This window comes from Scyliorhinus torazame, chromosome 17 (genome assembly GCF_047496885.1).
Source record: "Scyliorhinus torazame isolate Kashiwa2021f chromosome 17, sScyTor2.1, whole genome shotgun sequence".
NCBI lineage: Eukaryota > Metazoa > Chordata > Chondrichthyes > Carcharhiniformes > Scyliorhinidae > Scyliorhinus > Scyliorhinus torazame.
In genome coordinates, this window is record NC_092723.1 from 7,044,584 (window position 1) to 7,067,992 (window position 23,409).

At 45.8% G+C, this 23,409-nt stretch overlaps 2 long non-coding RNA genes across 3 annotated transcripts in view; both read left to right on the forward strand.

Annotated features, from left to right (window-relative positions):
• LOC140393673 (uncharacterized) overlaps window positions 1-23,409 on the forward strand; it is a 184,564-nt gene that overhangs the window by 34,710 nt on the left and 126,445 nt on the right. The gene's annotated exons all lie outside the window — the stretch shown is intronic.
• On the forward strand, window positions 1,861-21,738 carry LOC140393501 (uncharacterized). The gene is made up of 3 exons (XR_011935628.1): window positions 1,861-2,024; window positions 20,222-21,200; window positions 21,396-21,738. It is a non-coding gene; the product is annotated as an uncharacterized lncRNA (long non-coding RNA).

Sequence of the window (23,409 nt, forward strand, 5' to 3'; positions counted from 1 at the left end):
CACATTCCTTGGAGTTCGGGCCCTGTTCATGGCCCGGACCTTTTCCTCCATAGGGTGTAGGCCATCCCTGTCCGCCCTGTGCCCCAAGTATGTCACTGCATTTGCTCTGAACACACACTTGCTTCTCATCAACCCCTCAAACAATACTACTCAATACCGTAAACTGCTCAATACCGTAAATTACTATTTGTATTCATAATTAAACAACAAGTAAGGGAAAAAAAAGCTCTCAATCCGTCCTACATCCCAAAGGCACAGATTAATACTTCCTTTCCAGAACAGATTTGGCTCCTGTCAGAATCCCTGCAGACTCTGGCTGGATGTCTTCAAAAAGCTTTTTCAACTGGTTTGTTTTAGCTTCCCCCTTCTCCTCAGACAAGTATGCACTGCTCTAAATACTATTAATAGTTGTGAACTATCCTACTGTGAGAGCAAAAGACTTTACTTGTGGTGCAAAGGGTATCCAGAAGAGAACTTAACTGAAAATGCTTTCTCAAAATGTCTGAATGGCCCAGCTCCACCCAGCAATGACATCACCTGCCCAAGCTGAAAACAAAATAACTCCCCAGGGCGAAAAGACATTAACTGCCCAGGGACTCCCCTGAGTCAAACAACATTTGGGCCGATGGGCCGAATGGCCTCCTTCTGCACTGTAAATTCTATGATAATCTATGAACATTGCATTAGCCCAGGCTTTTTTAAATTCTGGTCAATTTCTCATCTGGTTCCTGAAAGTTTTTTGGTCTTGCAAAAACGAGATTATTTTTTTTAAACTGACTACAGCGGTCAAACACACTCTAATCCAGGTTGTTAACCCTTAGATTGCCAAATGTTTATACTCCAATTTATCTAAAATCCTGCATTCGGCACAGTTTGTAAAAAGCCTCTTCCGCTGAGGCTGGTGTGCTGCCTAAACACTGGGTATGTTTGAGCAATGCAACAAGACAGAAACTGCTGAACTAGTCACTGCGGGGTTCTAGAAGGAAAAAGGTAAAGCAAGCAAAGAGTTGAATGAATGCCTAAGGGAGAAAATATTCCAATAAATTCAATGTGCTATGTTAGCAAAGAGCGTGCAGCAGCTCCTCCAGGAGATAGTTACAAGTTCCATCTGCATCTGTTATCCTCATCTGCATTAGCCCAGACTCCTGCTGCTGTTATTGATGCTTTCACCCTTACATTCTGAATTTCATTCCTGCTCCAGTAAAACAACTTTACAAAATGAGGTGACCCATTGCAGGAGCGATTATGCAGAAAAATGAATCGATCAACTGATTTTCTTTTCTCAGCTGGGCTATTTTCCAGGCGTATGTTACACGCTGCAGGATTTGCTAACATGATCGGTGACAGTGCATAGGATTAAACATTCATTGAGCTGCAGAGGATTATTATTTTTCATGTCGGCTTGTGCAGTGAGCTTTTACAAGTTTGGATCAGGTTTTAATATTGGGATTCAAGGAGAGAGCATAAGAGGTTTGAAAGCCCCCCGCAAAGGTGTGACCTTCACATTCACCTCTACATAAGAAGGTTGTGGATTCAAATTCCATTCCAAGGTTTTGAACGTACAGCCTATGCTTTAAGAGAGAGTGCTGCATTGGGGTGAATTCTCCGCTTCCCCAGCCAAGTGTTCCTCGGCAGCGCGAGGGTGCCAACAACGGGATTCTCCGTTACCGCGACCTGCCAATGGGATTCCCCATTGTGGCCACCCCATACCGCCAGGAAACCCACGGATGTGGATGTGCTGCCGGCGGAATGGAGAATCCCACCGGCAGAGAATCCTGCCCATGATTGCAATGCACTTACCTTTCTTTGATGTTTTGCTGTTTGTAAACATTGTGGTTTCAGCACTTGGAGTCACTCACCCATGAAGGGAGATGAACGAATCAAGGCTGCAGCTGGTTTGTGGAGGCTGTCAATCGCAGCCCATGACTAAAAATTAACGAATGGCTTGCAGCTGATGGATCCGAGGGGTTTAAACAGAGGCCACAGTTGGTCTCTTTCCAGGAATGGACACGTGGATCTTCCAGGTAACTGTTACAGCTGTAATGTTTTTCACTGCCCCTATCTCGACTGCTCTCTAGCTTCCAGAGAAGAGTCTCTTTTCTGGGGTGGGGGTGTGCGTCTGTGGGGGTGGGGTCCCTTTAGTCACGAGGTCCCTTTGAGGGGTCCCTTTAGTTAGGGGGTCTCTATGGGGAGTTCCTTTCGTTAGGGAGTTTCTTGTCATTTTCCCATTTTGGGGGTCTCCTGGTGGTTATGGGGAGAACACCCAAGAGACCCCCTTCATAAGGAGATTCCCCGGGGACCCCCTAACTGAAGGAACCCGCCACAGAGACCCCCAAACTAGAGGGACCCTCATGGATACCTTCTAACTAATGAGACCCCCCACAGGGACCCCCTGACTGAAGGAACCCCCTTACAGCGGCCCCTTAACTAAAGGGACCTCTACAAGGATCCCCGAACTAAAAGAACCCCGAAAGGGACACCCCACAGTGACTCTCTAATGAAAGGAACCCTCCCCCCACAGAAACTCCCAAAGTTTACTTCATAGTGCGGTCCATTCCAAATGCTTCTGACTGCTTTAACAAAAAGAAAATCTTTGACGCAAATGGTGCTGCTAAACGAGGGGCTTTTCTGTGCTTAGATCACTCAGCAGGCATTGATCGGGAGATTTTTAGAATTAAGCAGGTTTTTCGGAGACCGCTCACCTAGTCAGGCTGCTGGAGGTCTGTCCACTTGATGTTAAAACTGCAGCCTGGCTGTGATCAGAAATGTATTCAGGTGATGTCCCGGAGGACTGGAGAATAGCCAATGTTGTTCCTCTGTTTAAGAAGCGTAGCAAGGATAATCCAGGGAACTACAGGCCGGTGAGCCTTACTTCAGTGGTAGGGAAATTACTGGAGAGAATTCTACGAGACAGGATCTACTCCCATTTGGAAGGAAATGGACGTATTAGCGAGAGGCAGCATGGTTTTGTGAAGGGGAGGTCGTGTCTCACTAACTTGATAGAGTTTTTCGAGGAGGTCACAAAGATGATTGATGCAGGTAGGGCAGTGGATGTTGTCTATATGGACTTCAGTAAGGCCTTTGACAAGGTCCCTCATGGTAGACTAGTACAAAAGATGAAGTCACACGGGATCAGGGGTGAGCTTGCAAGGTGGATACAGAACTGGCGAGGTCATAGAAGGCAGAGATTAGCAATGGAATAATGCTTTTCTAATTGGAGGGCTGTGACCAGTGGTGTTCCGCAGGGATCAGTGCTGGGACCTTTGCTGTTTGTAGTATATGTAAATGATTTGGAGGAAAATGTAACTGGTCTGATTAGTAAGTTTGCAGACGACATAAAGGTTAGTGGAATTGCGGATAGCGATGAGGACTGTCAGAGGATACAGCAGGATTTAGATTGTTTGGAGACTTGGGCGGAGAGATGGCAGATGGAGTTTAATCCGAACAAATGTGAGGTAATGCATTTTGGAAGGTCTAATGCAGGTAGGGAATATACAGTGAATGGTAGAACCCTCAAGAGTATTGAAAGTCAAAGAAATCTAGGTGTACAGGTCCACAGGTCACTGAAAGGGGCAACACAGGTGGAGAAGGTAGTCAAGAAGGCATACGGCATGCTTGCCTTCATTGGCTGGGTCATTAAGAATAAGAATTGGCAAGTCATGTTGCAGCTGTATAGAACCTTAGTTAGGCCACACTTGGAGTATAGTGTTCAATTCTGGTCGCCACACTACCAGAAGGATGTAGAGGCTTTAGAGAGGGTGCAGAAGAGATTTACCAGAATGTTGCCTGGTATGGAGGGCATTAGCTATGAGGAGCGGTTGAATAAACTCGGTTTGTTCTCACTGGAATGACGGAGGTTGAGGGGCGACCTGATAGAGGTCTACAAAATTATGAGGGGCATAGACAGAGTGGATAGTCAGAGGTTTTTCCCCAGGGTAGAGGGGTCAATTACTAAGGCAAGATGTACGAGGCAAGTTTTTTACACAGAGGGTAGTGGGTGCCTGGAACTCGCTGCCGGAGGAGGTGGTGGAAGCAGGGACGATAGTGACATTTAAGGGGCATCTTGACAAATACATGAATAGGATGGGAATAGAGGGATATGGACCCAGGAAGTGTAGAAGATTTTAGTTTAGTCGGGCAGCATGGTCGGCACAGGCTTGGAGGGCCGAAGGGCCTATTCCTGTGCTGTACATTTCTTTGTTCTTTGTCCTTTGTTCTTTGCATTATTGAACTGTCCAAAGGGCTGGCACTTGGGTCATGTGACCTTCCTTCTCCATAATGACTTCAAAAGGGTTGTTCATCCAGAATCTGAATATGGACTTGGCTTCAGGACTAATACAGTCACAGCCATTAGTTGTTGAGAGGGGTGCCATTTAGATTTAGGGTCAGGCGTTTGGGAAGCCAGTGTCTCAGCACACCCACTGACTCTGCTAGAAAGTTTAGCTTATCAAATTCAAATTACATCCTTGTAATTCTCTTTGCCCCAGGTGTGATGTGAGTCTGTTAGCAGTTCTCTAGGTAGAATGAGATGTGACATTCCAGAAACTGGGAAAATAATTATTTTGCCTTTGAAATTCCAGCGGATACCTCCCAGACAGAGGGCCAATCCTGTGATCAGGTGACTTGTAGCAGCCATCTTCATTTTCAGCACCTTTCATTTTTTTCTGTAGAAAAAGTCCAGTTTTAAAAGTGTCTTTATTAATTTATGGGATGTTGGCTCCACTGGGCTAGGGCACCATTTGTTCCTCATCCCTAACTGTCCTTGAGAAGGTGGTGCTGAGCTGCCTTCTTGAACCGATGCAGCCCATGTGGGATAGGCACACCCACTGTGCTATTAGGGACAGAGTTCCAGAATTTTTGACCCAGCGACAGTGATATGTTTCCAAGTCAGGATTGGACGTGACTTGGATCTTCCCATGTATCTGCAGTCTTTGTCCTTTTAGATGTTAGTGGCCATGGGTTTGGAAGGTGCTGTTTAAAAAACCTTGGTGAGTTCCTGCAGTGTATCTTGTGGACGGTACACACAGCTGCCACTGTCCGTTGGTGGTGGAGGGAGTGAATGTTTGTGGAAGGGGGAGCAATCAAGCGGGGCTGCTTTGTCTTGGATGGTGTCAAGCTTCTCAAATGTTGTTGGAGCTGCACCCATCCAAGCAAGTGGGAACTATTCCATCATACTCCTGACTTGTGCCTTGTAGATGGTGGACGGGCTTTGGAGAGACAGGAGGTGAGTTACTCTCCGCAGGATTCCCAGCCTCTGACGTGTTCTTGTAGCCACAGTATTTATATGGCTAGTCCAGTTCAGTTTGTGATCAATGGTGTTACCTTCTTTGCTTTGGGGTGAACCACAGACTGTTTCTTATATCGACTAATTGACCACACAACCAATATGTTAGCTTGAAAACCCAGTTTATTAATAACACAAGACTTGTATCTCTGTGCAATAACACACGCGGATCCATACTAAACTACACCTGACGACTAAGGTGACCTTTCCTTAACTTCGAGTGACCGGCACTGTGCGAGATGAGGCCTTTATCCGGGTCCACGTCCACGAGGTCGGTTGGAAGTTGTTGGGTTCGTCTCAGCTGGGCTCGTCCTCCAGGAATGGTCCTGGGTCCTTGAAGTTGGTTGTTCTGCTGCTGTTGGTCGCGCACAGGCCCGTCCCAAAAGAGATCGATCTCTACTGCGCAGGGCTTTTTATCCTTCGTCTCTTTCATGCCCTTTTGGGCGCTCCTTACTCCAGGTCCGATGGATCAATAGGGTTTTCAATCACCCTCATCGATCTCAGCCAATTAGGGGGCGGACACCTCGATAGCTGGGTGGGTCCCAGCTATTATTGTCCCAGGCATGTAGGCCTTTCCAAATAAGGGGGTGGGGGGGTGCCGGTTAGTCTGCTACTCTTGTACCTCCTTGATTCAAACTCTATTGTCCTGGGGGAAATGGGGAGCAACTCTTAATGGATACAAGTTTCAGCCAAGACCGGTTTCTTTGCGCAATACACAGAGGCTGTGTACCTGTCTGTGTCCCAAATTGACCACAATTCCCATGGTCCTTTGCAGGTGGCCATTTTATATGGCTACAATGGTAACCCCCCAGGCTGCTGATTGTGGGGAATTCAGCGATGGTAATGCCATTGATTGTCAAGGGACGATGGTTAGATCCTCTCTTGTTGGAGGTGGTCATTGCCTGGCACTTGTGTTTAAAAATAAAATAAAAATAAAATTGCAATAAGAATAATGTTTTACAATACACCGTGTTGGGTTGCTTTCCTGTGTTGCAGAAACCCTGAATATAAAGAGATGTGAGACATCCCATAATAGGCTGCCTGCAGCCTTGTGTTAAATCAACTGTTTTCCCAATCTGCCTGTTGGTTAGTAAATATAATGTTATTGTTTTAATAGTGGGATTAAAAGCAGAGTTCTACGTATTGACACCTAACAGCTCCGTGAGAGTTTCTATGCCACACGGATTGCAGCAGTTCAAGGTGGTGTTGATCCCCAAATTTCTTTCTCTGTCAGTCTGGCCTCAATAAAAGTTGAGATGGATTCGCACGTAAAAAGAAGTTATTTATTTAGCTTGCAAGCTTGAATCATCTTACAGAAACGTAAGAGACATCCAGCCTCTTACACCCCAGAAAACGACTGAACTAAAAGACAAAGGGATCTCTGCAAAATCAATTCAAATGGTATCAAGTTTCACATACTCGACGGACATAGGTCAGCCTATGTCCCTCCTGACCTGTTCGATCTATTCTGATTGGCTCACTTCCAATCCCTTTCTCTGGCCCCTATCAATGCAGCATCACTCTCATAGACACACCTCTTCCTGCTTTTTCCATGCGGTCTCAAACCCCTTTGTCCCTAACTGCCAGAATCAAAGTGGCTTATTTCTACATTACATTAACTAGTAACTCTAAAGTAACTATTTTATATCACATTCGTCATTCCCTCCTTTTATCATTCCATGATAACCGAACTATCCAATCCATAGCTACGGTTCCTCAGCTAAAAAGATCCGTCGCTGCATTTCCAATTCCTGTCTTAGCCCCCCTTCATCTGCCTCACCCTCATGGATTTTAACAGTTAAATTTTTTTTCTGGTGATTGGGGCGGTGATCTGATCTAGTGCACCCCGCATTCTACCCATCACACATTTAAGGATGGCCAGGCCCACAAAGATGCAGCCGATTGCTACCACTAGATACATGGCCATATTTATCAACCAGTCCTTCCATCCTCCAAATCCCCAGTTACCCCAAGAGTCAGGATCCTGCATCCCGTCCAAGTGATCCCGTATGCGATCCATAAATTTAGTAATGTTAGCGGTCAAGTCCTGAACACCCATGATACACTTGCCCTGTACTATGGCGCATACCCCACCCTCACGGGCCAGAAGATAGTCAAGAACATGCCGGTTCTGCATTGCAAACAACCATAGCTGAGACAACTCCTTGGTTATTGCCCCGAGGGCTCCCAAGGTTTACTACCCGGGTTTTCCTCAGTTTGGCCTTTAACTAACTTAAGTGTATCTCCCGGTAACCTACGTTCTAGCTGTACTTCCCTTCTCACACGCCCCGTCCTCTCTCTAGTCCCTTTCTCTTTCTCATGGTCTCTTCCTACACTCTTCTGACAGCCTGATTTTACCTTTATTGTACCACTTTTAACACATCCAAAATCAAATTTACATGTATTCCAAAAACAAGGCAATGTCCATATAATGTTCCCTTCCCATCGCCGGGACCGGTGCAGCTGCTTCATGACTCCTGCATTCTCCTTAACTTTGATGACTTTCCATGAGTCGATACCATGTCCTCGTATATGGGGGCAGCGAAGAACATCACCTTTGCATAGGTGATGTATCCTTGTAGATTGGTTGGGGCTACACAGATACATAATATTCCCCTTTTCCATGTCCATCGCCAATAACACGCCAAGCGAAGTGAGGCCAAATATCAGACAGACGATGCGTAGCCACTCCATCATGCTCCACACCTGTAAAATAGCACTGGAGAAGGGAGGCAGGTTAGTATCCGACCTTTTACAGTAGTGGAGATGGACTCAATTTACAGTGATGTAGGTGGAACCAAGCACTTCGCCCCTCCACTTTAACTGCTGTGGGGGTGGTAAGGAGAACTTGGAAGGGCCCGTCCCATTGCGGCTCCGACCCCTTCCTAGTCCAATTTTTGACCATGACATAACTACCGGGCTGGACTGAAAGTGAGCTAGGTACTGGGGCAATGGCTGGTGAGCCGCGCGGACTTGGCCATGGAGTTCCTTGAGCACTTGCGTAAGGGCTAGAACATAGGTGGTCATTTCTTCAGTCATCTGATGAAACTGAACCCGTCTGGGAACCTGCAGGCTCCAAGGAGTTCTAAGAGGCCTGCCATAAAGAATCTCGGCGGGAGAGAGCCGGGCTGGTCCCGCAGGTGTAACCCGCAGCTGGAAGAGGGCAACGGGGAGCAACTTAAGCCATGTCAGTCCCGTGTCTGCTCTTAATTTTGCCAATTTTGTTTTGAGGGTCTGATTGTGTCTCTCAACCAACCCGGCCGCCTGCGGTCTGTAAGGACAGTGTAACTGCTGGCGTATGCCCAACTGGGAGCAAAACTCCTTGTTAATTTGTCCAATAAAATGAGGCCCATTATCAGAACTTAACTGAGCTGGTATACCGTACCGGGGAATGATTTCCCTCATCAAGACTTTAACCACAGGAGCAGCTTTACTATAGATAGTCGGATACGCCTCGACCCATCTGCTGAACACATCCACAATGACCAAAACATATTTGTAACATTGACACCTTTCCAACTCAATGTAATCCATTTGGAGCGTCTCAAAGGGACCACTGGGCAACGGGGTTTGCCCCTTCCCACAAGGGATACCTTTTCCGGTGTTATATTGCTGACAAATCAAACACCGATTACTGATACTTTGGGCCAACCCCTGCATTTTAAGGTGCCACCAAGTGTCAAGCAACAAATCACTAGTCCCTCGAGCCCCACAATGAGTTGCAAAGTGTACACATTCAATGACCCATAAAGCCAGCGCATCAGACATACAAGTCTGATGTGCAGGCGTGGTCCATAAAGAGGAAACAGAATCATATGTACAACCTAACCGTTTCCACATTTGTTTATCACTCTCAGGAGCGTCCTCCTGTAACCTTATGACGTCTTGGATGGTTGGCATTGGCTTGTCAGAAGCAGACATATTCATAGTAGATCGTTTAGTCTGACTTAACATTTTAGGCACCATCACTTGCTGAATTTGTGCGGCTGTGCGCGCTGCACGATCTGCTCGTTCATTACCAACGTCAACTGGGGTTGTACCATTCGTGTGGGCAGCGCATTTAATAACAGAAATCTGCGCGGGCATAAGGAGGGCCTGCAGTAGGTCATTAACTAAACCCCGGTGGGATATTTGACCACACATAATCATGTCAGGTTGTTCTGACGAAATGTCACTCAAATCGCCCCTTATTGTGGTAGTTTCCTGAATCAAGGCTAAACAGTCGTGGCCAGGTGCGTCTTCATGGACAGGGGGACCACTAAGAAAACAGGCTGGATTGATAGTGGTACAGTATTTAAATGTCAGACGTGGATTGTTCAAAAGGTATATCTCATACCTATTCTGACGAGCTGCGGTAAGATGCTGACCATTCGCCCCATATCCCTGGCATGGTACTGGTCATGGACCTGACGTGTAATATGAGGGCTTACCGAAGCTGACTGTGGCCATAAATGTGGTGATATTGTAACAAAATCGGCTGTACCTTCTTTTCCCGTGACTGTGGCTGTAACCTTGACTGGCCATTCGGTCTCAAGTAATGGCCGGTATTTGTCCTCCAACTCCCTGTTTCGTCCAGTTCTGTCATAGGCCAGGGTAACGTGATGCAGTGACTGTTCAACGTCTAACGTCCACCACTGGGGGGGTGATAGAAATATAGCACTGTTGTCTCATCCTCCTCTTCGCTGATCCACCCACCCAAAGTCACTATATTGGAGCTCCTGCTGGTAAACTACCATTTCTGCCGCTTGTTGGGGTCGCAGATCATCCTTTTTCATTACATACTCAGTCTTAACCTTTGTAACTGAGCCTCCTTCTTGGCCTACACCCTCCTTCCAGTAAAATCTGACTGCCCTTGCCATCTGGGAAGGGTCGTTCTCTGTCCAATTCATGTTATTACATTTCACAGCAGTAACCACAGAAGGTGGTAGGCAATGCATTAACATAGCACAGTATTGAGGGGAATTCTGACCATTTTGATACAGCAAATCGCCTGACTGCCCCCGGTAGATTTCATTAAAACGCTCCAGAAATTCCTCTGGCTCGTCAATCTTCCTAGGTTTTAGGTCTAAGATAACAGAAAGATTTATGGGCCTTTGAAATGTGCTATTCAACGCATTCAAGATCTGTGTCCTTCTTTTCTCTATTTGCTCTCTTTTTTTTAAAACTTAAAAATGTTTGAAAATTCAAATTGAATTACTGCAACTTGCAAGCTTAGCTCTGATCTCAACTCAGAACTAAATTTACAATTTGCTTAACACAAACTTGTATAACATTTACAACTTAATTATTTCTTTATCTTAACAATTTTTCTTTTAACAAGTTTTTTTTCTTTTACATACACATAAGTATTAGCAAAATCAACTATCATCTCCAGATTGACACTTTTTAAAATGGTGTCCATGATCTTCTTTAAGTTTCTATTAATCTCCAGACAAAATGAGATAAACCGTATTTCAAGTAAGTAAAACTTAAGATTCTGGCAATTTCAATCAATTGCTTTCGAAAATAATAACTTTTATCAAAGAGGTGGAGAAACCCACTGGTTTCCTTTAATTAATTCAAAACGTAACTTTGCTGGTGTTCACTGACTCAAAGGAAAGGTATCCGATTACACTACGGCTGCTGCTGTTATCTCAAAGCCTGAGTGAGAAGCACTGTCTGTTTTCAACTCCGCCTGCTGCTGTTAACCCTTTGAGAGACTTCTGCTTCAACCAATATGCAGCATTCCTCACAATCTCAACTAGACCTCGGAACTTTACAGTCCAAGGAGACAATTTTAGCTTAATCAACTATATATTTAAAACACTCACACATAGAGTTGAACCATCTTCACATTTAAAAACAGTTATACTGGACTGAACCTCCATCTATTGAAGTCCCATCAGCCCCTGAACCCATATAATAGACTGAACCTTCATTAATGAAGTCACATCAGCCTCTGAACCCTTATAATAGGCTGAACCTTCATTAATGAAGTCACATCAGCCTCTGAACCCATATAATAGACTGAACCTTCATTAATGAAGTCACATCAGCCTCTGAACCCATATAATAGACTGAACCTTCATTATTAAAGTCCCATCAGCCCAAAATCCTAACCCAAGCCGAAACAACAATATGAAATCCCATCAATTAAAGTGCTAATCCCCAGACTGACCTGTGATTTCGTCGAGGCGGTCTTTCTGTGCCAACCGCGAGTGACCAGACTAATCAGACGATAAGAAGAGGGGAACAATCAATGCGCGGTCGTTTTCCAGTTCTACATTGAGGGCCCTTTGTTCCCCATCCTCCTGGTCATAATCAGTCTAATTCTGATTTTGCAGTTGGATCAGGATCGCCCAGAGAAATCCCGGTTTTCGGCACCAAATGTTGATCCCCAAATTTCTTTCTCTGTCAGTCTGGCCTCAATAAAAGTTGAGATGGATTCGCACGTAAAAAGAAGTTATTTATTTAGCTTGCAAGCTTGAATCATCTTACAGAAACGTAAGAGACATCCAGCCTCTTACACCCCAGAAAACGACTGAACTAAAAGACAAAGGGATCTCTGCAAAATCAATTCAAATGGTATCAAGTTTCACATACTCGACGGACATAGGTCAGCCTATGTCCCTCCTGACCTGTTCGATCTATTCTGATTGGCTCACTTCCAATCCCTTTCTCTGGCCCCTATCAATGCAGCATCACTCTCATAGACACACCTCTTCCTGCTTTTTCCATGCGGTCTCAAACCCCTTTGTCCCTAACTGCCAGAATCAAAGTGGCTTATTTCTACATTACATTAACTAGTAACTCTAAAGTAACTATTTTATATCACATTCGTCAGTGGTGGCTCACCGTATCTTCTCAAGGGCAAATAGGGATGGGCAATAAATGCAGAGCTGGCTAGTGATTCCATGAACTCCCTACATGCCAGGGGTTGGAAGACAGCAGTACGCATAGCTGTCTTTTTAACTTTCTGATGCCAGTTTTGAATCAGAATAACAAAGAAAAAAGAATCATCACAGTGTTGCGAAATTCCCTGTTCAAGTCTCCAAAAGCAGCAGGATTCAGTGTGTAATAAAATAGTAAGATAAAGAGGATAAAGAGGATTAGATCTTTCATCCCGTACAGTTTTGTGCGCTGTTCCGTGAAAGATGCTACCTCATGCTGAGAAACTCTCAGCTGGCAGAGATTACCTTCCCATCCAAGCGCAATTGCTCACCAATATTGGGTTGAGTGTTGGTCGAGATGTCCCGGCGGGAAGGCTCGCTAATTAAATGCCAATATATTTATTTAAATTATGTTTCCCAACCTTCCGTCTCAGGATTCTCGTTACACCACCAGCGATGGACCTGGAACATCAAAAAACGCGATCTTGACGGCGAGAATCATGGGCGTCATTCTCCGCCGGCGGGAGTCTCCGTTTTGCCGGCGCCCGGGGGTTTCCCGACGGCGTGGGGCTGCCCCACAATGGGAAACCCCATTGACCGGCCGGTGTTACGGAGACTCCCGCCGGCCGGTCGGGGCAGAAATGTGGCGGGGCGGGTAGGAGAATTTCGCCCCATGTTTCCCGCCTTATTTTGCATTGATGTTGCTGTTTTCGCTCATCACCTCTGAAGTCTCTTAAATTTGCTCGTAATAATAATAATCTTTATTGTCACAAGTAGGCTTACATTAATACTGCAATGAACATAGAACTTAGAACAGTAAGTTACTGTGAAAATCCCCTAGTTGCCACACTCCAGCGCCTGTTCGGGTACACAGAGGGAGAATTTAGAATGTTCAATTCACCTAACAACACATAAGACCATAAGACATAGAAGCGAAAGTAAGGCCATTTGGCCAATTGAGTCCACTCCACCATTCAATCATGGCTGATTTCAACTCCATTTACCCGCTCTCTCTCCATAGCCCTTAATTCCTCGAGAAATCAAGAATTTATCAACTTCTGTCTTAAAGACACTCAACGTCCCGGCCTCCACCACCCTCTGTGGCAATGAATTCCACAGAGCCACCACTCTCTGGCTGAAGAAATTTCTCCTCATCTCTGTTCTAAAGTGACTCCCTTTTATTCTAAGGCTGTGCCCCCGGGTCCTAGTCTCCCCTGCTAATGGAAACAACTTCCCTACGTCCACCCTATCTAAGCCATTAATATATAAAGAGAACAGCTGTGGCCCCAACACTGAACCCTGCGGGACACCACTCGTCACCGGTTGCCATTCCGAAAAATAACCTTTTATCCCAACTCTCTGCCTTCTGCCTGACAGCCAATCGTCAATCCATGTTAGTACCTTGCCTCGAATACCATGGGCCCTTATTTTACTCAGCCGTCTCCCGTGAGGCACCTTATCAAAGGCCTTTTGGAAGTCAAGATAGATAACATCCATTGGCTCTCCTTGGTCTAACCTATTTGTTATCTCTTCAAAGAACTCTAACAGGTTTGTCAGGCACGACCTCCCCTTACTAAATCCATGCTGACTTGTCCTAATCCGACCCTGCACTTCCAAGAATTTAGAAATCTTATCCTTAACAATGGATTCTAGAATCTTGCCAACAACCGAGGTTAGGCTAATTGGCCTATAATTTTCCATCTTTTTCCTTGTTCCCTTCTTGAACAGGGGGGTTACAACAGCGATTTTCCAATCCTCTGGGACTTTCCCTGACTCCAGTGACTTTTGAAAGATTATAACTAACGCCTCCACTATTTCTTCAGCTATCTCCTTTAGAACTCTAGGATGTAGCCCATCTGGGCCCGGAGATTTATCAATTTTTAGACCTCTTAGTTTCTCTAGCACTTTCTCCTTTGTGATGGCTACCATATTCAACTCTGCCCCCTGACTCTCCTGAATTGTTGGGATATTACTCATGTCTTCTACTGTGAAGACTGACGCAAAGTACTTATTTAGTTCCTCAGCTATTTCCTTGTCTCCCATCACTAGATTACCAGCGTCATTATGGAGCGGCCCAATGTCTACTTTTGCCTCCCGTTTGTTTTTAATGTATTTAAAGAAACTTTTACCATCATTCCTAATGTTACTGGCTAGCCTACCTTCATATTTGATTCTCTCTTTCCTTATTTCTCTCTTTGTTATCCTCTGTTTGTTTTTGTAGCCTTCCCAATCTTCTGACTTCCCCTACTCTTTGCCACATTATAGGCTTTCTCTTTTGCTTTGATGCTTTCCCTTACTTTCTTTGTCAGCCATGGCTGCCTAATCCCCCCTCTGATAACCTTTCTTTTCTTTGGGATGAACCTCTGTACTGTGTCCTCAATTACTCCCAGAAACTCCTGCCATTGCTGTTCTACTATCTTTCCCACTAGGCTCTGCTCACAGTCGATTTTTGTCAGTTCCTCCCTCATGCCTCTGTAGTTACCTTTATTTAACTGTAACACCTTTACATCTGATTCTACCTTCTTTCTTTCAAATTGGAGATTGAATTCTACCATATTATGATCACTGTCTCCTAAGTGTTCCCTTACTTTAAGATCTAACAGCACGGCTCCGAGCACCCGGAGGAAACCTACGCAGACACGGGGAGAACGTGCAGACTCCGCACAGGCAGTGACCCAAGCCGGGAATCGCACCTGGGACCCTGGCGCTGTGAAGCAACAGTGTTAACCATTGTGCTACCTTGCTACTTTATGACAAGACTGTATATTGAGAATCAAAGACAGTTAATCTACCCTACGCAGGGCAAGGAATTCATTTTATCTCCATCTGCAATCATCAAGTCACTAATCCTCTCAGTGGTATTTTATAGATTCCTCTTGTTTTTTTTATCATTTAGGTTCTGACAAAGAGATCAGAGAATTTGAATAATTAAGCAACTCAGGCTTGCCTTTTGATCACATGCATTATGATCACGTATAACGCCCACAAACGTACATACAAGTGAGTACATTGGAAAAAAAAAACCTGGACTGTTACTTCAAACTAAATCATGATAATAGGGGACGGATGCTCAAACTGACTGAAGATCAAACCCGTGACTGATGTCGTTCTTCTCCGCACGTGAAGTGGTCAGTGGGTTGGGGAGGCAAAGGCCACTTAAGAATTGAACTGCTGTGATAGGTTCTGGATGGATGAGCTCGGGTCTTTGTCATCCACAACTAATGAAGACTCATGTCCTATTGACTGTGGCTGTTTTCTGAGTGAGTACAATGAGGGATGGATAAGATTGCCCGAATCCTCCGATATGTTTCACGAATGTGAAGGAAAACTGCTCATTTTTGTTGTGTGATTATTCAGGCCTCCTTTCAACTCTGAAAAGTTATACTCACCGTGGAATTTTCTGCTTCTGGGCAAAGTGCGGTGGCACTCAGGATAAGCGGCCCGTGGACCTTCGCGCTGGACATCACGCCCGATTTTACACTTGGAAGCTCATTAATTATGCATCGATGAGTCGATCTCTGAATCACATGGTTGGACAGGAACTAATTTGTCTGCCTCACCGCCACCTCCTGGGGTCGAGCACAAAGGATCATAGAAAGCATAGAATCCCTACTGAGCAGAAGGAGGCCATTTGGCCCATCAAGTCTGCACCGACCCTCCGAAGGAGTATGCTAACTAAGCCCACTCACCCACCCTATCGCTGTAACCCCATAACCGTACCTAACCTTTGGACATTAAGGGGCCATTTAGCATAGCCAATGCACCTAACCTGCACATCTTTGGACTGTGGGAGGAAACCGGAGCACCCGGAGGAAACCCACGCAGACACGGGGAGAGCGTGCAGACTCCACACAGTCACCCGAGGTTGGAATCGAACCCGGGTCCCTGCTGCTGTGAGGCAGCAGTGCTAACCACTGTGTCATCATGCCGCCCACATTTAAAGGCCATCTGAACCACACACAGTCCACTCTCCTCAGCCCAGTCCTGTGGAGAAGTGACATTGAGGTGGTCCCAAGGGACAAAAAGAGTGTTGTGCCAATGTTTAGCTACGGCTGCTTGGAGGTTTAAACCAGAGCGGAATATCCAAGGGATAGATCCAGGGTCCAGCAGCCTCACTTCGTCGGCCTGTGAGGTAATGTCTAAAGCGGTCAGCTCAGTGGGAAACTGCCAAGGAAATGTGACTGAGTGCAGTAAGAGGGTGACTGATCTCATCTGTGCCACCATTGTAAGTCAAACCTCTGCTCACACCAAACGCACACTCTCACAATGGCATCATGCAGCCAAAGTATCACACAGCCCACAGATCTCAGATAATTGTAGCGGAGGAGATGTTAGCATTGAATGTCTCGTGGAGCGTTTACCGTCACCAGCATCTCATCCATCGTGCTGCACCATCAGCATCTTGTTATGGGTCAACATTTAGAGAACCGCAAAGTGTATCATGGAGTTCACCTGACCCACAACTTTTAATAGATTGTGGTATGGGGAGCACACGGCCCACTCTACAGGTGTGGTACAGCAGAAAAGGACAAGTATTTTTTAAAACAAAACAATGTTTATTCTATGACCGCAAGTTAACCTTTTTTAAAACAAACAGTGAACATCTAAGCAACCATTAATTCAAATACAACCTCAAAGACTACAACACTAAGTAACCCTGTAAGCTGTCCTTTTAACATCCAAAAGACTTAACAAACGTTCAAACAGGAGCACATTAGGTTTACATTCAATACTGAGACCTTTTACAATTCTGGGTTCACCAAATGATCCATAGATAGTCTTTGGATGGCAGAGATCAACAGTACATCGCTTTGTTTAAACTTCAGATGCAGCTCACTGAAAAACAGAAACAAAAAAAAACAGACACACCCAAGCTTTTCTCAAAGTGAAACTAAAAAGCAGAACCAGAGCTCAGCTCCACCCACACTCTGACATCACTGCAGTAACATGAGCAGCCAAACATTTCTTAAAGCGACATTTTCATGACAATCTTCAACCCTGACTGGGGAGGCCTCGCCGCACACACAGCAGACACGCAAGCTCCCCAAACCCTGTCCCATCCCGTATAATCACATTCCATCCATTTGTCTTCTTGTAGGCCACACTTGCCCAGAACAGGAGGAAGAGACCTCAGACTGAAGGAGATATGGGCAACATACTCGAGCTGACCAAATTTGAGGAGGGTGTCACTGAGTTGACAGGGGAGGACAGCGATTGCTCCTTTGCCGAGAGTGAGATCGGTCTCTCCCAGCAGGCTAGTACGGAAGAGTCCTCCTTGAGTTGATCACACCCTGACATTCACAGTGAGCGATGTGCATTCAGCCTGCTCAATCTACCTTCTCTCTCTTACAGGATGTAACAGGCCGGCAGAGCTAACATACCACCCCCCCCCCCCCCCCCCCCCCCCCCGCAGCATTCATTTGATGAAGACCCGTCTTTGCGATCTACCTGCACCCTCTAGTAACACAGAGATACACTCCCCCAATAGATTAGACTCGGGGTCACATTCTGGGGAACACCTCACTACACTTCTCCACAGCAGCTCGGGGTGGGGGGGGGGGGGGTGGGTGGCAGCCGTGTTCTCTGGCACTTGGAGGACTGCTGAAGAATAGCCACCCGGTGTCCGAGTCAGATGAAGAACCTCAAAAATGGTTGGCGCAAACATGCTGGAGATGCAGAGACAGGCGGTGGATCATCCAGCAGAGTTGTAAGAGGCAGTCAACAGACAAGAAAGAAGAGAAACACGTCTCGTCCATCTGTGTTTTGTCTGATGTGGTGGTTCCGACATATGAGCTCTTTGAGATCTCCATCGGAAGGGTGGCGACCTCCTGGGAGGTTTTGCTGGATTTGCACTCCAGATAGATATGATCATCAGTCACTAGGGAAGAGGGGGCAGGGCACCTCAACCTCACTAAGTGCCAACTCTCCTTACAGAGTTTGGAAGGCCCTTGGGTACCCAGAGGGAGGAGGACCATCAGCTGGACACCCCGGGGCCACCCCCCCAGGGAACTCTGAGAGTGTCCACCTGATCACAATCCTCTCTGCCTGTGACCCCCATCTCCGCAGGCCAAGGAAGGTGCACTTACCTCACAGAAGGAGACCCAAAGCAGGCCGGGGGCCTCCAGGACTTGGCTCTCCAAGGATGCCAACATCATCACAGACAAATGGGCATCACAGTCTAGAGGCTGCCTCCACCTCTGCTGTGGATGCTGGGAATGTACCAAGGCATAGCGGTAGTTTAAGAAAAATTAAGAAACATTGAGATCACTATGGAGACACCTGTCCTCACCTGGAGACAGTGTCCTCGCACTGTATTTATGATGCACCTTTGTAAAGACATTTACCTTCATGACAATATTCTCATTGTTTAATAGCATTACGCATATGCACCTATGTGCCTTGTTATTGTGAGGTTTACCTCAGCTCCCAGTCTGTGATTGGCCCACCTTGTGGGCCTCAGATTCAGCTGATGTTTAGATGACTCATGTTAATTACCCACCCCGTGTGTAGTGTCTCTCCTCAGTGGGTCAGCACATTGAGTTTGGAAGCTTTAATTGTTACGACACACCATAGAATAATGTGTGCTCATAGGCATGGTCCAATTGTCGCACTGCGCCCAAATATCAGCTCGCCACGGCACAGCGTGGCTGATAGAAGCCAAGAGTCCCCGCTCCCGAAATCTACCTGGGTGCCAGCCTGACACTGCCAAGGTGTGTAGGTGGCATGACCAAATGGCAGGAGCACTGCCAGAGTGACAGGCTGGCACTGCCAAGCTGGCATGTTTTTGTGCACGACCGGGCCAGGGTGCCCTGCGTGGGTGTTTCGGGGGGGTATGTGGGTGAGGCCGGGGACCCTCCCATAGTGTGTTCGGGCTCGGTGAGGGGGGGGGGGGGGCGGTTGGGGGTTTCTTCTGGGGCCTCGGAGATGGGGAAGTCCTCAGTGTCCAAAACGGGGCTATGTGCAGCCCCGGCTGCGCATTCCCCATTGAGGCCCTTGATACAACGCAATTTGCGTTGCATAGCCATGTGTTTGTTGGCGCTGCGAGCACCAGGAAAGACATGGCTAAACACGCTCGCTGTGGAACTTGGTTCCCAATTAGTTGAATCGCATCCCATGTGTCTTAGAGGGTTATAAGCAATGTTGTTTCATCAAGAATGAGCTGTCTTCATAGCACAAGATCTGTAACCATGATGGTCTCTCCATCCATGGGCTCTCTATGGCTGTAAAAAGCGTCTCACTCGGGTCGCCACAGCTGCACCAGGTTCAGTTGACACAGAGGCTGCAGCCTTGCACATCCACAGTAGCTTCATGCAGCTTTGGGTGCAGACCTTTCCAAAGCTGAGGAATTCATGATCCTCATGGTTGCTGGTCGAAGGCCGAATGTAGAACTGGCTTGAGATATCATTGGTTGCAAAGGTGATAGATTATTGATTTATTGATTCATTGATTTATCAATGGTATTAGGTGCTAATTGAATGCATAGCTAAAGAATGAAATTATTAAAAATGCCTTGACTGTGAAAATACAGTCATTGGTTCAGATAATGAATCAGCTATTGAACTCTAGTGTCTTCACTGTGGAAATTTAGACATTGTGTCAGTGAATGTTTCATATAATGAATTGACTATTGTATTTCAGCGCATTTAGCAATAAGAATGTATCAACTAATTAGTTACAGCGAGGTGCATGGCCAGCAGTGGCGTGAGAAACCTATTTTCATGAAACTGCGCACGTAGATGCTGAACTAACTTTGATGGACACCAGTCAATCCGAGGTAATGGCCAATGTTTGATTAATAAATCATCCTCTAAGTAACAGACATCCATTTGAACAAATCCAGAGGTCTCCGCTGCGAATTAGAAACCAATGAGGGTTTAGACCACAGATAAGGATTCCCTTAAAGTAAGACCTTGTGGCCGAGGTCTCATTCCTGAATTCCTGCCTTCCTGAATTCTTGAATCAACTATCCGTTTGTTTGTGTTTAAAGTGATTTATTTATGCTTTTATCTTTAATGCTTTTTTTGACCTGTGTTTGACCCTGATGTATTGTTTGATATTTTGTTTCTAGGTTTTGATTCGGATCTTATTCAAGTGTATTCAAGTGAATAATTAGCAATAAAGTTGTATTCTTGTCACCGCTAATCAACCGGACTATCGACTCTCATTAAAATAAGAGTCCCAACAAAAGGCCTTTCTAAGCAATGGCATGACATTAAGAGACAGGGGAAGTGGGCTTGATTCCCTTCAGCTGGGCCTTTGAGGCAGCCAGATGGGATGGTTTCTATGGTGCATCCATAAGATTTGGTAAGATTCAATGTAGATATACCAAATTTCTTTAGTTTCCTGAGGAAGTACAGGCGCTGTTGTGCTTTTTCAGTCGTAGCGTCAACGTGTGTGGACCAGGACAGTACACACCTCGGAATTTGAAGCTGTCAACCACATCTACCTCGGAGATTGGAGAGTACTGCAGAGTTTAACCAGAGTGGTGCAACATCGGAAGCCCATGCTCAGGATGTCAATGGTCTGCTCAATGATGAATCTCAACACACAGCGCACTATCTTGTATTTCTCCTCTGAGGCACTTTGAGGATGAGTCATATTTTCAGGGGGTTATCACCAGGCAACCAGCCGTGTAAGTAAGTGCCACCTTGGCCTTTCGAATCCCCGAGGCACCTGTCACGTGTGGTCCATATAATTCAATTGTAGAATAATTGTAAGATATTTATTCCAATGATTTTGTAATTTGATTCTCTTTAATTGACAAAAAGAAATACATTCAGAAATGATTGATTTTTGGGAGGGAAAAAAGCTGCTGGTCAGGGTGAAAGGATAACATAAATCTTTCCAAGGGCCTTTGCGGACTCAATGGGCCAAATGGCCTCCTTCTGAACTGTGAATTCTATGATAAAACAAGTGAATATTTCACATTGCAGTTTCTGGAAATACAGCAGTTGGGAAAGCCAATCAAGACAAGATTGGAGAAAAGCAGAAAGGAGCCACTCGTTGGAGCCAACTACAATCCTTCTTTGGCACTTCCTTACAGCGAGGTAATTGCAGCATTAGCGATTTGTCGAGTAATGCGACCTGTCCACAGGTGTGAGAGGGGGTCAGCTTTGGAACCTGCGGGAGAAGTAGGGAGAGGGCAAAGTTTCACATACCTGGAAATAGCTCATTAATGGATTATGAAGGTCATCAGAAAAGTAGTTATAGCCGAGTCTTCCTAATGTTCCATTATTCTACAGGGTTCCACCAGGGAGATGTGACATTGAGTGAAGTACAAATTCCATTATCCTCTCGGTTAACAAGGATCATTGCCAAAAGACTGAGAACATTGAGGATTCCCTGCTCTTCCGTAGTGCCCAAACTGCAGGCAGACCCAGGATCTAAAGGATGTGGATAACTTTGTAAGCTTAATACACAAAGTCGTCAATTATTTGAATCCGTGTAGACTATCATTTTTGAATATAATATTTTTGAAGTTTTATCTTTTACCTAACAGCATTCTTTGGATCTTGTTCTATCTTAAACATGAAGTGCACATATCTCTAGAATTGCCACACCATGTAAAATCATTGGATGGTTGGATCTGGGTTATAAAAACAAGCTTCGTTTTTGTTTGAAATGAATAAGTAAATTTCTGACTATGTTTTGTTTTAAGCCTGTTGTTGAGAATTATTAAATTTCAAAGCAAATAAAGTCTGGACGCTGGATGGGGACGAAAGGGACATCTGCCTGATTTGAGGAGTATAGTTTGTTCCGGCCAGAGGCTTCCTATGCTCCATCAATGAGTATGTTTAAGACTGAAATCATCAGCGTTTTGGCCTCTTGGGGAATCGAGGAATGTGGGGCCCCGGGTACAGTGGTGAGGGAGAGCTGGGGAGTGGAGATAAGGGGGAAGATGAACCATGATTGTATTGAACCACAGAAAAGTTTGGGGGTGATGGGGGGGTGGGGAGTTTCAGGTCATTACATGCTTTTGTTTCCGAGGCTCTCATGTTCTAGGCACAGGCATTGCCAGTATTTTCCGTAAACCTTCCTGGCTTTCGATATATTGAAAATGACACATTAGAACAAAGATAATGTTATAGTGTGCCGGAATCCTATTGGCTGGGGACTATTGGTTATCCCATGATGTATTTTAGGGTCCACCAATAACCAATTGGTTATCACATGACTCTTAGGGAGAATGAGCTCCCCCAATGAGGGGGTGGGGCAATCATTCGCAGTTACAGCTGTATAAATAGAGCTGGCCAGTGTGGTACTGGCTCGAGGAGGAAGCAGTGGTGAACGACTGCTGCTGTATATATTGTTGTAAATAAAATTACTTACTGTTTGACTCTACAAACTCATGCTGGATTCCTCGTGGCCCTCACAAAACTGGCAACGACTCCCAAAGCATCAGAGTGTTTCATTGACTTAAAGTAAAGTCTGAGGTGGCAGCACGGTGGTTAGCACTGCTGCCTCACGGCGCCGAGGACCCGGGTTCGATCCCGGCTCTGGGTCACTGTCCGTGTGGAGTATGCACATTCTCCCCGTGTCTGCGTGGGTCCCACCCCCACAACCCAAAAAGGTGTGCAGGGTGGGTGGGCTGGCCATGCTAAACTGCCCCTTAATTGGAAAAAAAAAGAATTGGGGACTCTAAATTTCAAAAAAAATTAAGTCTGAGAACATTGCAGAGTTTGGGGAATTTGTGTATTTGGCCCTTTCACCACGACATGCCATCCATCATGATTTGGTAGATTCTGCTGCAGCCAATGCTGTAACTTCTGCTCTGAAGTGAAGCTTTTTGTAACGTCTGTTGCTCTGAGCAGAGACACAGCTGAGCATTCAACCCAGTGATCCTTGCAACTTTGAAAGGTGTCCAGTTTGTCCTATTCCACACTCATGCACCATTGTTTTCTTCTTTTTCCAATATTTATCCAACTCGCTTTTAAAGATTCCTGTTGAATCTGTTTCCCCAGACTTTCAGACAAGTTTTTAAACTTCATTTCCGGGATGTGGGTGTCGCTGGTTAGGCCAGCATTTATTGCCCATCCCTAGTTGCCCTTCAGAAGGTGGTGGTGAGTTGCCTTCTTGAACCGCTGCCGTCCCTGAGGTGTAGGTACACCCACAGTGCTGTTAGAGAGAGAGTTCCAGGATTTTGCGACAGTGAAGTAACGGCCAATATATTTCCAAGTCAGCTGGTGGGGTTCCCAGGTATCTGCTGCTCCTGCCCTTCTAGGTGGTAGTGGTCGGGGGTTTGGAAGGTGCTGTCGA